The sequence below is a fragment of the Capsicum annuum genome, chromosome 5 (assembly GCF_002878395.1).
Source record: "Capsicum annuum cultivar UCD-10X-F1 chromosome 5, UCD10Xv1.1, whole genome shotgun sequence".
Lineage (NCBI taxonomy): Eukaryota > Viridiplantae > Streptophyta > Magnoliopsida > Solanales > Solanaceae > Capsicum > Capsicum annuum.
Genome location: NC_061115.1, coordinates 13,274,570 through 13,289,217, shown reverse-complemented (window position 1 = coordinate 13,289,217; position 14,648 = coordinate 13,274,570). Strand labels below are relative to the sequence as shown.

Here is a 14,648-nt window from a genome sequence, read left to right as displayed (position 1 = left end):
CATACGTCACCAATGCCCAAGTTGGATTCTTAGCATTGCAATCGAAACACATCTAACAAAACAAATCAAAATTTGAAATTAAAAATCATGTAGAAAATCAACCAAAATTAACGGATCTAAAACAAATCTGAAGAAATTCTATGTAATCAACAAAATTCAATATAAAAGAGTCCAAAAAGGTTAAATAAAAATTAAAAGAGGAAATCTTATTTTCAGGCTTGGATTTGAGCTTTCGAAAAACAACGTTTTTATCGCTGAAGTTCTTGAAAGCCATGGCTATACAGAAATGGAAAATTCTTCAACTTCTCAAATGGAGATTGATAAGAGAGAAAAAATGGAATTTGAAAAAAAAATTGTCGAAGAAAGACATTGGGAAAACTTGAAACTGATAAATTGGCATGAAAAGAGGGTAATGTAAAGGAAGTGGCGTGAAAAGAGGGTAATGAGTTAAAGTCACGTTCTTCTCAATAAAAAGGGTAAAATATTATTACTTTTGCTATTAGTTGTAATTTTGAGAAACTATTGCTATTAATTGTAATTAATGTCTTAGGTATGCTAGTTTGTGTAATTTTTCCTAGTAGTAACTAGATGAAGAAGCCCACGCTAGCGTAGGCCCAATAATAGTAATCTAGCTATAATTTGTAACCATCAATTTTGTATGCAGCAATTAGAATTACATCAGAGTTTTTCCGTGTAAATCTAATTTCAATGTCCATATTAGCGTCGCTATAATGTCTGCTTGGAAAAACTCAAGTGAAGAAAATGCCAAGTCTCAATTCAGCTGAATTTCCAGGACTTGTGAAATGTACATAACTCAGCAAAAAACCAACACAACTCCCATCAGTTCTAGCTTTTCCAAATTGTAATTTTTTACATGATCTCCTAAAAAATGGAATAAAGCTCTCGATTCTCATAATTGTGGCAGAAAAGTTCAAGGCTTTGAGCTTTTCAGTAGTTCCGGAGTTCCCCTTAAGTTTCATCTGGATTAAATACAACAGCGATGGGCTCTTCATGTAATGGATGTCAACCAATTGTTAAGAACTTATCACCCAAAGAAAAAACCAAAGAAATAAGGTGCTACATCATTCATCGCCATAAGTGATGCTGGATGAAGAAACCTACAACAGCAGAATTGCATGTTTATGCACTCTACAGTAAACAAAACGATTGAATTCCACATTGTTCAGGCATTTATTTCAATTGAATGCTTCAGAGACAATGTAGTATAATACTTGAGATAATTCAGTGACATTAACCAAATATGCCTTTAGTTAATAATGCATCAACAAGAGTAAAAGTTGTTATATCATAACATGTTAACTTCCTGAAAACTTATATATTACCAGAAAGTGTTTTCAACAAGAGTAGCATGGAAAATCGAGTTATTTTCAAAATCAAATGATATTTAAGAGAATATCCTAATACTCATGTAGAGTGTACACGTAGAGAGAGATCCACTTTTTGTAAAATTGTGGTTTCAAAAAATCCAAATCAATCGTTTATGAGGACAAAGCTATTGAATTTCTGCAACCTCAAATTCCTATATTGCAGATTATAGATATCCAGTCTCACATCCGTTTATCGTAGTCAGGAGGTACCACAAGCATCCTGTCAAATGTATCATCATAATCCCAATTATGGGGATATATATCCAATGAACCGGCAGCATTTGTGATGATTTCTACTTAGGTGCAAACAACATACAATCAGGTTGTAATACTCCATAACTATTAGTACATGTGCAACTAAGCTGACATCAATCAAACCGCTTCAACTTACAACACGGCATAAAGTATAGGGCCTAAATTTTGAGATTTAAGTGTTGGGTCAAGTGTTATAGTTTACGACCATGAAATGAAGATACAGTTCGTTCATCAAATTAGAGAACACATTGAAAAATCAACAACACACTTAGAGAGAAATGACAATGGCAGTCAAAAAAATGATCCTATCAAGTAGATATTCATTCACCACCTGACTTGAAAATAAGAACAGGAAAACCAAATAGAAAGGCAAAAGATTTTGGGAAGGATCATGCAGTTGAGGGGAACAACAACAACATACCCAGTTTATTCTCACAAAGTGGGGGAGGGTAAAGTGTACATACTCCATGCCACAACCTCAGATGAAGTAGAGGGGTTGTTTCCGATAGACCTGCAGTGGAGGGGACTGAGGAGAAAAGAGGTGATCTTTGAAGGATCACAGCTAACAAAAGGGATACAGCTAAAGTGTCCGAGAAAACAACAGTAGTGACTTTCATCCAAAGAGACATCCTTCTTGTTTGACCATAAAACTATAATAGGTATGCGGAAGCATTACTCATAATATAACAATCTGATATGCAACAGTTGAGATGGAAGTACAGAGCCAAGAAAAAATGAGTATCTTAAGCAAAATCAAAGTGAATGAGATAATAGCACATAACAAGCAGTCTATATAAATAAAAATGTACTTTTTAAGCAGGAACTAATATATACTGCATGTTCTTGACCAAAATGTTCTCAGAACAATGAAAAGCTCAAGCACAAATCAAGCTGACATTTTTACAAGGTGAAGACGAAAAACATTTTACTCAAGTGAAATGGGCTACCAAAATTATCTTTAATAAACAGTTAGTTACCTTGTCAAGAGTCCAAGTATCGAGCACACATGCTGGAGGAGTAACAAGTTTAATTGTAACAGGGCAGTCATCATTACCAGTAGTTTCAGCCTTACACATAGCTTCCTGCACCAGACGTATATATTGAAAGTTCAATATAATTCACATGTCTCACCACCATGCTGAAGAACAGCTCCTAAAAATCTCTCAAGATCTTTTGTTTTAACTTTTCACATAACATGTTTATGACTACAAAATTAAAGGACATTTTTGGTACATTCATATATCTTTAGTTTAAGATTTTGAAATGCAAAAGTTCCTTTACTTTGTTAAATTCCGTATCAAGTCAAAATCAGACAAACAAATAGGAACAGAGGGATTAATCAAGACCCAACCAAACTGACCGAAAAAAGGAGGAAAACACCAAAAACTGATTGACCAACAATCAACATAAAGGGTGAATAGGAGAACAATAGTCAGCACCTCCTCACTAATTTAATCCTCAAATTTTGGACTCATTACATCAGATGAAATTATCTGGAGCAATAAGGGTAAAACAAACAATCAGTAAACAATAATTGATCAACTTAAATTTTGTTGACCATGCAACTACGGACACCTTTATCCTGTAGTTCGTCTATTCAAAACTATAGCTTATCGCTAGTCGCTTATACCTGTCCATCCTGATAGTGAGCTTCTTTCGATGCTGCAAACACCATCCTAGTGTAAGTCGCAGTCAACTTGATGCACTTTGTCGGACTAATGAGTGTAGGACCTAATTAGAGGTCGTTGGCAAAGCGAGCCATCAAAATTAGACTAAAAAAGAGGCCCAGCATCATGCACACACCATTGTATCGTCCATTTTTGTATAAGATATGTCAAGTTGTTTTCAGTATGGATTTTCAATCCAATTCTGTAACCTGTAACCAAAAAGATTAAACATGAAATTCATATTAAATCACAGAACCAGAAGGAAAATTCTATACATATTAGGTGCAACAATACATACTACTAATGGTGGGTACCAATTAGTAGTAGATGTTGGTAGAAAAGGGGGAAGAAGGCATACCTTTGTTCGTAATAGCCAGTGTCGTTGAATCCGTGTTGCCGATGGGGTGTGAAGGCGGCTGGTTTTTTGTTTGTCGACATCTAGTAACAGAAAGCAATGTTTAATTGTATAAACAATTGTGCAGGCGAATGAAATATCACAACTAAATAGCCAATTCTCCATACCACAACTACTAATTGGATTCAATTATTCGATTCATAACCTGAGAATGAAATATTTGATCAGGTAAACACAAATTTTGATATCTGATATTTCAATGGAAAAGCTACGTACAGATTAGAGAGACATAAATCCTTTTTCCTTTACACCTTAAATTAGGACTGTTTCGACAAACAGTACATGGAATTCCAAGAGTACACAAATTCCTCAGCATAAATCAAACAAAACAAAAAAAACACCTAAAAACAGTAAATGCAAAACAACACAAACAAACTAAACAGTTACCTTAGCAGAAAAGGCGAAATCGACGACGCCTTGGAAACAGGTCACGGTCATCATGCCTGCTTCCAAGGGCAAATAAATCTTTTCACAAGTTCATTGTTTAAACCGCTACTTGTATTTTTTTGCCCATTGTTTACACAAGCTTCTTCTCACAGGAATTGGTCCCCTGCAATTGGCTAACGATTCCATTGAAATCATTATATACGTTCCTACTTTTGTTTTCTCTTTGTGGTGTTGTGTATGACCTATTTTAGCATTTCAGTTAGTTGCTTTTGTAATTCAATTTTAGCTTAAAGACTAGTCACAGTGACCTATTGCCAGCTGTTCAGGAGTTAGTTATAACTGACTTTTGAACTTGAATCCCAAATTCAGTTAGGATAACTGCATAAGTAGCTGGATTCTCCATCGCAATCATTTTACAGAATTCTCTCAAGTAAATCAATAACAACTCTCTCTCTTTTCTTTTGAGTTCACAAGAGTTCCATTAGAGCTCTTACAGATGATTGTTTAAGAACAATTCAGTTATTTGTTCTTTAGGTAATCTCGTATATTGTCGATCGATTTGGTTCTCATCACTCAGCTGAATTTGGGTTTTTTTTTTTTTGCTCTTTGTTAGCTACAGAAATTGCGATAGTGAGTTTTAGTGTTTCAAATTTCAATTTTTCATATGCTTTTGGTGGACTATTAGTATAACTGTTAGGAAATTATTATCGATCTATGTCATCTTGCATTTTCCTTTTCATCTTTTCCTTCTTTGCTCTCTTCACAGACTTTTCTTGGGTATATGCAGGTAGTTCCATAGAAAAGGGAATACTTAAGTTGTCTTAGTTCTTTGTTTAGGTTGTAGGTTGTTATTTCCCACATTATAGTCGGGTATACAGAATTTGTATATTACAACACCAACTTCAACTTGAGTTCAAGTATAAGCAAGAACACAATGAAGTATATCAAATACCCTCAACACAAGATCAAAATGACCTTTCCAAGAGGTGTATTTTATTTTGCAGAAATTAAGATGAAACAGAAAATAGCCAAGTCATCCGAATTCACAGATTTTTCTTAAGGAAATAATCCCCCTCACTGTACCCGAGGTTGTGGAATTTTTCCTCCGAGGATAAAATGGCTAACAACACCAACAGTAGCGGTACCTCAAACGGTTGGAATATCTTTGAACTCACAGAACGTTTTGAGTAATCACACAGAATATTTTTGAGACAAAAAGAGAGTTTTTTAATCTAAAAATTTTGTATTCAAACCTGTGGATGAAACCAGATTTTTATAGCCACAAGATGCCTCTTCTGAAAAGTGGCAAAGGTTCATCTAAAAGGTGTAACCTTTTCTGAAAATTCATGTCTATTCGTCCAAACATTGTGACTGTTCTGAGTTGAATTTTGATAGGTGTTTGAGTTGAATTTAAAGTAATTCAATGTTAAGTTTTTTGCTTTGTGTGGATCTTTTCACAGTCTCTAATTTTTTTTTATTTTCTATGTGTGATTAAGGAAAAACTGAGTGTCGGTGTTTTCTTTGGGTCCTATTTGAAAATTGGTGGTGGTAGTTCTATGTATGATTTGAAAATTTATTATTTGGGTCAACTTTTACGCTCTAGGTGTTTGTGGAAATTCTCCAACAAAGCAGTCTCTTCCAACAACAATTTTGTTGTCATATATCAGTTGAGAATAATTCGTATTTTGGTTATGCGTTTTGCCTTTCTTCGAATTATACTTGCTTGTTTTTCTGTATGGATATATTTTCATTGCTTTGGAGCACCTATATTACTTTTGAAGTGTTAAAAGATTTGAACTTTCCTTGTACTGATGTTGTGGTTTGTCTGGGTATGAAGATTTGAGTCATAGAGATACTCATCAACTATTATTTGAAATTGGAGTAATACAACAACATACCCCGTGTGGTTCCAACAAATGGAGTCCGGGGGAGGGTAGTGTGTACGCAAACGTTACACCTATTAGGTAAATAGGCCGTTTTCGATAGAAACTGGAATATTTTGGACTGGGATTAACTAAATGTCCCTTCACTTGGGAGGACGCTCAGACTTTGAGGATCCTCAGATATCTCCCTAAGGCTGTTTCAATTTTATCTATATGGTCCTATCCAATTCCCGTTGAAATTATCTGGTAGGTGCTATAATTTTTTTGGGCTTATTTACATGCTCAAAAATCTCTCTTTTGTAGATATCCATTTTTGTATAAAGAAAGTATACATATTGTTATCATACAAGGAGTGATATATGGTCCAAATGATTGTTATTTGGTGATATTTTGAAGTTTTAAAGTTGAAAGTAATGTTTAAAGGGATTATTGAAGTAAACAGAGATATAGTTGAGATGCTTATAATGTAACACAATCATTATCCTATTTTTAAAGGAAAGCACGACTTAAACTGCATGAGTAAATGGCAATGGAGATCCATTTTAGGATTAAAATTTGTTTGTTATATTTCTTGATTCTTATATGTAGATCAGTCTGAGTCTTTCGATTTTTTCATATTTGGTTTGTCAAAAAATTTGAAACATAAATTTCACTCTTATAATTGCATTGAAATGTGTGGTGAGTTTTCATCCGTTGCATCCCTTTCTTTTCTTGAAGTTTCGGTAACGTACCTACCTATCTACCGTTTGGATAATAAAAAATTTGTGCATTTGTTTGGAAAAAAATTGGCCTCATAGAGTTAATTTGTGATTCACCAGTACTGAGATTTTCCGTAGATGAAATGTTCCAGAGCATTTTTGAACATTTCTGAGCTATCTTAAGAGAAAAATTCCTTCAGATTTTAGTAACATAATTTGGCTGTATTCAGTTTGAATAGGTTTTACAACAATTACATTATTGTGAAGGATGTATTACTTTGCTTTGTAATTGAGTTATTGTAAGCTAATTCGGATAAAATGGATTTCGATTGGCTCAGTTTATGGTAGATGATTGTTGCTACAGTATTTAGGGAGGACGATCTTCCAGTTGTAAAACATTTTGATTTGATTTAATGTTCTTCTGCTCCCTATTGTTGGAGTCACTTCTTTTCCTTTTTTTCAATTTAAGTTATTTCCTTTATTTTGAACCCCTTAATGAAAATTTTGCATCCGCCACTAATGGAAGGTAGCTTGAAAAGGTAGAATAAACTCACTTCATAGCATATGTGCTCATAAAAGCAAAGGATCAGGTTCTTATCTGTGTAATTATTGAAACTTAATGCTTAAAGGAATTGTTTTTGTTCTCTTAGAATGAAACTACACACAAAGATTCTGTGAATCTAATATCTGATCCTTGATGTTATTTCTCCTATTTTTTATTGCTGTAATTTAGGTTTGTAGACCTAAAAAGTGGTTGTAAGTGATGCATTAGCTTTTGCATTTCCCTGTAGGGGCTTAAACAACACTGATGGATTGTTAAGATTGCATAATACCCCGTGCGGTTCAATTTGTTTGTTTGGTTCTGACTTGACATAGAGTTTAACAAAATAAAGAAGACTTATGAATAGTCTTACACTAATATATACTTTATAGTCTTAAACATGTCATGAGCAGTTAGAGTTAAAGAGTTGTCAAAAAAGAAAAGGTTTTATGAAGAGTATGTTCATTTCTTAATTTTTGTATTGGCAAATTCAAACGACATTCAGAGTCTGCTTCACAGAGTAACTTTTCCTATTCCAACTCCGATGAATTTATTTGGTTTGCTTCTATTGTTGAATTATTTGCTATAGCATACTTAGATGTTTCTGATTATACGGAAGTTCCTTACTCGAAGATGGTCCAACTGAAATGGATACAGCTTATGAGACACCTAATTTATCAATAAATTCCCACCGCAGCATGCTGATGGATAATGATCAAGCAAGAAATTAACATTCAAATCTAGAACATATGACACGCAACAATTGTGCTGGTACTGCCTAATATTTCTCTGCACATGCTTTTACTTCACCAGTGGATTGACGTACTGGAAAAGTTAATAATCCTTATTAACTGTTGGTGTGTTTTGGGGAAGGAATGGAAGGTGGCTAGCGATTATGTTGTCACATTGGGTCTGTTGTAGGTGTAGATGGGAAAGAGGTCACTTCTTGTGTTTCTGTTTTGATTTCTGCTATAGTTTTCCATTACATTTTATAGATAATAAATATGTCACTTTTTTGCTTTTCATTGAGGAGCAGTGCATGATGAATTTAAGTCAACTTAAACACAGTTGATCAATATCATGTATTCTGTGAACTTTTCCAATTGGCTCTTTGTGTTCTGTTTCTTTTAATGTGGTTTTATTTGTACTTATTGTCCGAAGTTTCTATTTGTTCATTTTCATGTATAGTATGCAAACTGACAATTACAAATCACAGCTCCGTCACTATTATTGGACCCGCGCTGGTGCGGGCTTCTCCATCTAGTTGTGTTTAGAATAGTGAGTAATCTAGTCTATTGCTTGGCTTTACAGTTATATGTTGATGTAACAAACATTTACAAGTTAGAATTTCTTTTTTCTAGAAAGTGTGAAAATTAAGGGAGTACACCGGAAAATGGAACAGAGAATGGTAACATTCATGGAAAAAGATTATTCATTTACCATTAGGAAGCATGTTAAAGGTAGTGATTTCATTTAAGCCATCAATATTCATAAATGTGGTAATTTTTGGGGACGAGTAATCTTTATCCAATGTTGCTTTTTATGTTATACGCTTCCAGTCATCTGAATGAGCTGTTTGATTCTTGATATTGTGTTTAGAAAAGTGAGTAATCGAGAGTATGCTTGTCTTTACAGTTATATGTTGATCTAACGAACACATACAAGAATTTTTTTAAATTCTGGAAAGTATGAAAATTAAGGGATTATACTGGAAAATGGAATAGAGAATGGTAATAGTCATGTAAAAAGATTGTTCATTTACCATTAGCGAGCACGTTAAAGGTAGTGATTTAATGTAATCCCTCAGTATTCATAAAATGTGGTAATTTTTGGGGACCAGTAGTCTTTATCCTATGTTGCTTTCATGTTATATGCTTTGATTTGTCTGACTGAGCTGTTTGATTCAAGATATTGTGTTTAGAAAAGTGAGTTGTGAAATGCCTATTAACTGTTTGGTATAATGCCTGAAATGAACTGTTTGATTTTTAGTAGGGAAATGCCTATTCCTTATTTGCTTTCTTTAATGATTGTGTTTGTTGGAATTCCTTGCTGGAAAATATTCTTCACCAACAATATGTCTAGTAAGTAGTCAATTTTGACTTTTTGTTTGTTTGTTATAAAGTGTGCTAATTAAGGAATTATACCGGAAAATGGACTAGAGAATGCTGATATTCATGTAAAAATATTGTTCCTATATCAGTAGCGAGCATGCAAAACGACTGTGATTTAGTTTAATCCATGAATATTTATAAAATGTGGTGATTTTCGGGGACAAATAATATTTATCCTAGGTTGTTATTTCATGTTAGATGCTTCAAGATGTCTGAATGAGCTGTTTGATTCAAGATGCTGTGTTGAGAAAAATGAGTTATGAAATGCGCATTACCTGTTTGGTAAAATGTCTGAATGAGCTGTTAGATTTTTACTAGTGAAATGCATTTTCCTTATTTGCTTTCTTAGTGATTTCTTAGTTGGAACTCCTTGCTGGAAGATGCTTAATCGAGTCTATTTCTTGGTTTTACAGTTGTTTGTTGATGTAACAAACACTTAAAATACTCAACATAGGGAACTTATTCCTTCGATTGCAAGCTTAAACGAACTGTTACAAAGAAAAGCCTAAAAAGTGTGCAAATTAAGGAATTACACCAGAAAATGGAATAGAGAATGGTGATATTCATGTAAAAGTTGTTTTCTTGCTAACCATTCTGCTTAAATTCATAGGTAAGACTGATATTGCTTTGCCGCTGGATAAGTTGTCTTTGGATTTATTAAAACAAGTGGAGGGGCCACCAAGTCCTGAGAGGAGGTAACTTTAGTATGTGATCTTGGACTAGCCTTTCTAACATTAGTTTTTCACCAAGTCCTGAGAGGAGGTAACTTTAGTATGTGATCTTGGACTAGCCTTTCTAACATTAGTTTTTAGTGTCTGATTCAATGTCTAGTAGATTGTCACATCAAAGTTTCAATGTTGATTCACTTGTAATGTTGTTTTATGATGCCCATTTGCCTTTTGTTCTTCCATTGGAGCTGCCAATTCACAGTTTGTCATGAATTATGCTTGTTTATGATGTAGAGCTACCCGACGTAGTTTTCACTTTTTTAAGAAACGTACTGGTATTCATGTTGGAAAGGGGATGGACAAGTTAAATACAAGGAACAAATTGGTTTTTTTTTTTTTAAAAGTTTATTACAAGGAAGCAAAGTTGAGTAGTTTCCGAGTCTATTTTCCAGAGTGACAACTCTCACAATTGAAGTAGGGTTGAAACACTTCCATAATGTCTTAGAAGGCATGCATAAAAAAGTGAAAAGAAGCAAGACATGAATATGCATAGTTGCCTACATATTTAGGTTTATTATGGATTTCATTTATTTCCTATCCTTTACCCTTCTTCCCCCTATTCGACCCCTCCTACAGAAACTTGCTAACTCTCACTCTTCCTACTAGGAAAAGGACATATGTAGTTCTTGTATCAACAGGAAGTTTTAATCCTCCAACTTATATGCACTTGCGTTGTTTTGGTACGTATTATACAACCTTTACTATGTTTCTCTCGCTGATCTTTTTCTTCTTCTTTTTATCCCTTTATTCCCACTCGGGGAGGGAGATTGTGGATTGAAGGAGGTGTATGTGTGTGGGTACCAAGGAAAAGAATCCTCCATGTTTTTTCTTCTATTCAGATAAAAGCGACAAGTCATGTATAGTCCTAACTCCTCCAGTACATAAGCTGCTCAGAGTTAATATGATTTTAAGAAAATGCAGTTCGTTTAGTCTGTTTATTGGGTTTTGCTGAACTTTTTGCTATATTGATTCAGAGTTGGCAAGAGATGCATTGACTTCAGAAGGATTTTGTGTGATTGGAGGTTACATGTCACCAGTAAATGATGCATCTAAGAAGAAGGTAGCATAGCTTTAGGAACTTCAAAATGTATAACTTGTAAGGGGAGAAATGTACTATCATGTCCTTTCTAGTCACGAGAGGTGTAGTTTCTTGCTGTCTTAGCACTTTTGCAGGTCAAATATGTTTTAAGAAGTGGAACATGCTTTGTATCTTGTTTCATTGTTACTAACACACAGGAAAGATCTTACTAATGTATTTCCTCCGTACTTTTGTAGAGTCTTGTATCTGCTGAACATCGTGTTGCAATGTGTGAGTTAGCTTGTAAAAGCTCAGAATTTGTTATGACGGATCGCTGGGAGGTCTCTCTCTCTCTCTCTCTATCAATCTATTTATCTCCTCCTCCTCCTCCTCTCCACCAGAAAAAGAATCCCCAAAACCTCCCTTTTTAATGTGAGCAATATTAAGGTACTACTTGGTATGATTGCATCACCCAGTTTTATATATGACGTATTTACACCACTGCCGCAGTCTGGGACAAACTAAATTACCTTCATCCCGTCTATGATTTTGCTTGAAATTATTTGTGCAGGCAAGTCAGGATAGCTATCAACGAACATTTACAGTTCTTTCTAGAATAAAAACCGCTGTCATTGATGGAAGTTTGGCATCCACTGGTAAGATCCATAATTGACATAAGTCAGTCTGTTGGAATACTGTTGATCGAAATTCAGATTAATGGTCAATGGTTACATGAGAAACTTGCAATCCTACCGAAACCAGCTTTTTCTTTTTGATAAATATTATGTCGTTCCTATGTTTTTAGTGAAAGAAAATTTTTTTTTTTCCCCCTCCAGCCCCCCCCCCCCCCCCCCTCCCCCCCACACACACATACACAGAGAAAAGGGAAAGGAGAAAACATACTACCTTATTCCATTTTTTACAAGAGCCATATGTGTGATAATGTTAGCTTGCAGAAATCTTTAGCATTCGTTTTTATGCCTCCATCTTATTTAACATGTAACATGTTAGTATAGTTTCAATACGTTGTGTACAATTATCAAACTCTACACGCCCATTTTGCAATTTCTCTGCACTCTGGCTTTACTTAGGAGTTGCAATACGTGGTGTACGATTATCAAACTCTACACGCTCATATCTGCAGATCTTCCTTGCCCATGAACTGGTGGGTTTCATCTCCAAGTTCTTGCTCACAATTTTTCCCCTTGGAAGGTAAAGAAGAAACTTTGCATGCTTAGTATATGTTTTGGTTGTTACCAACTTATAGTTGAAGGAAAAGTAAGAAGAAACTATTTTCCGAAGCAAGTGATTTAGTTGTTGAAGCCTAGCTTCTTCATTGTCTAAAGCTCTGAGCGATTAGTTAGTAGATCACTGTGCAGTTCATTTCTCTTGTGGAGGTAGCTTTGTTGTGTACTGATGTGTACTTTCTCAGCTTCAAATTGAATGTGATGTTCTACAGATTTGATGTTCAGTTTGTAAAATTGAATATTTTCACTTCCATCACTCAACTTGTCCCACTTATCGTAATCAATGCGCATGTTTCTTACTACCTAATAAATTACTTATTACCTAAGTCGCTATGCAACCTTAAGAAACTGCTCAAAAGTGAACATGCCCTTCTATCTGGAGAAGACTTTAACAAACTTCCGTTAAAGTTCAAAACAGTGGTTATTTTTCTTGCAGAAGACCTCAAGGTCATGCTAGTATGTGGTTCTGATCTGCTAGAATCTTTCAGCACACCTGGCATTTGGATACCTGAGCAGGTAAATTAAGATACCTCCTTTATGTTGGACTGAAGTTATGCTCTTATAATGTTTCGGAGAAGAAATAGGATATGTTTATCTGTTGATTTTCTAGGTCAGGGCCATATGTAGAGACTTCGGCTTGGTTTGTGTCCGAAGAGGTGGCCAGGATGTTGATACATGTAAATTTGCAGAAGAATATCCGAGTCGTGGATGAAGTAGTGCCAAATGGAATCAGTTCAACAGGGCTAAGGTGAAAAATCGTCGATCTGACTAGCTAGGAGGATAAGAAATAAATCTTGGACATTCTTTCTTTCCTTGGTCTTTCGTTCTGTCATATTCCTAATAACTTATCCAATTACAACGTATTAACCGCTAATGCAAGAAACATGTGAAGTGTATGGCTAACCCAATAACGAAAGTTTCGTAAGGGGACTGGAGCAGGCTACCATGAGACAAAAGATCTTCTTTCTAAAGAGATTCGATTCGGAACTCTTACAAAGAACAATTATCCAACTGAATCTGGAGATTTTTTATTTTTTATTTTTATTTTTATTTTTATTTTTTAGTGTGTGAGAAATAAGTATACAGATCCTGCTGAAGGAGTTCATGGCTTCATGTGATTAGGAGAACAGAACAAAGATTTCATTAAAAGTTCATCTATTCATGAAGCATAATTGGCTTTGCCTTTCCTTTCCCCTTCCTCTTTTGTTTTTGTTTTAAACCATAATTGGATACTTTCTTGCTATATATGTTTTAGGACTCTTCAAATTTCAAAATGTCACTAAGTGCATGATGGATCTTCCAAAAATGCACTATTGCATTTTTGAAGGATTAGATATAGATACAACAACATATTTTCTCGGCTAAAAGTGACGGCATTATTTTCGCAATAAGAAGAACGTGGGCTATTATTAGCATCATGCAACTAAATTTCATGTCCAGGTTCAAAAATAAGGAAATAATTGACATTACATTTATTTATTATTAGCATAGGTAGCTTACTAGTATACATCATAAGAGTGAAAGCAATTGAAAAAGGTCTTTTTATTAGAGATTTTTAATTTTACGCATAAGAGATTTTAAAAAGTCATATTTTTTATTCTAATTGTAAGTGAGCAAGAATACAATACTCCAAACAAAGTTTAAACAATAAAACATTATTCTAGCATGGATATTGAAGCTCAAAGTCATCTTAAGTTTACTGTCTGAACTGTCCATATGGATACATAACCCCAGGCAACCCATTGTTAGTAGCAATTGAAGAAGATGAATCAGTGAGACCATCATCATTCGCCTCCATCTCTTCATTTCTGTAAATTTAGAAGCGGTAAAATTAATTCAATTTTTTTGGTAATCTATTTAACTAAATTAAGTTTTAATGGGTTGGACTACGATTAATTTGTTGACTTGATACAATTGCATTTGAAATGACTCATAAATTTCTTGGGTTAGACGGGCCAACATAGTGACACGACGAATCGAATGTAACTCGAATACAAATTAATACGGATTTTTTTAAAAAAGAAGTTAGACCATGTTGTATGGATTGAATTATGATTCAATTTTTGGAAAATTATACGCAATGACCTTCAAAATAGATGATTTTAATACTTCTGGCTCTCGGTTGTCCAATGAACAAATCATCAAGGTCAAAAATCAAAAGCGTTGCCCATGAAACAAAACTTGAATTGGATAGAAAAATTCAAGACCACTTATTTTCAAATTAATCCTTTTAAATCATCCTTTATTACTTGACTTATGGCCCATTCAAGTTTGATCAACTGACCCATTTGACTTTTTACCTAACATTTA

At 34.4% G+C, this 14,648-nt stretch overlaps 1 long non-coding RNA gene and 1 pseudogene across 2 annotated transcripts in view; one reads left to right on the top strand and one right to left on the bottom strand.

Moving 5' to 3' along the window:
- Positions 1-5,783, bottom strand: part of LOC124898702 — a 6,514-nt gene extending 731 nt beyond the window's left edge. The window contains exons 1-5 of one of the 2 annotated variants that reach the window (XR_007055420.1): positions 3,833-5,083; positions 3,669-3,748; positions 3,274-3,519; positions 2,621-2,725; positions 1-1,118 (exon numbers count right to left, since the gene is read on the bottom strand). The exon at positions 1-1,118 is cut by the window's left edge and continues 67 nt beyond it. This is a non-coding gene — a long non-coding RNA (uncharacterized LOC124898702). Of the gene's footprint in view, positions 1,119-2,620; positions 2,726-3,273; positions 3,520-3,668 lie in introns of both variants that reach the window. The other variant, XR_007055419.1, reaches the window with a different exon arrangement.
- An 11-nt stretch (positions 5,784-5,794) lies between these two features.
- On the top strand, positions 5,795-13,525 carry LOC107870340 (annotated as a pseudogene).
- Positions 13,526-14,648: the final 1,123 nt, after the last annotated feature.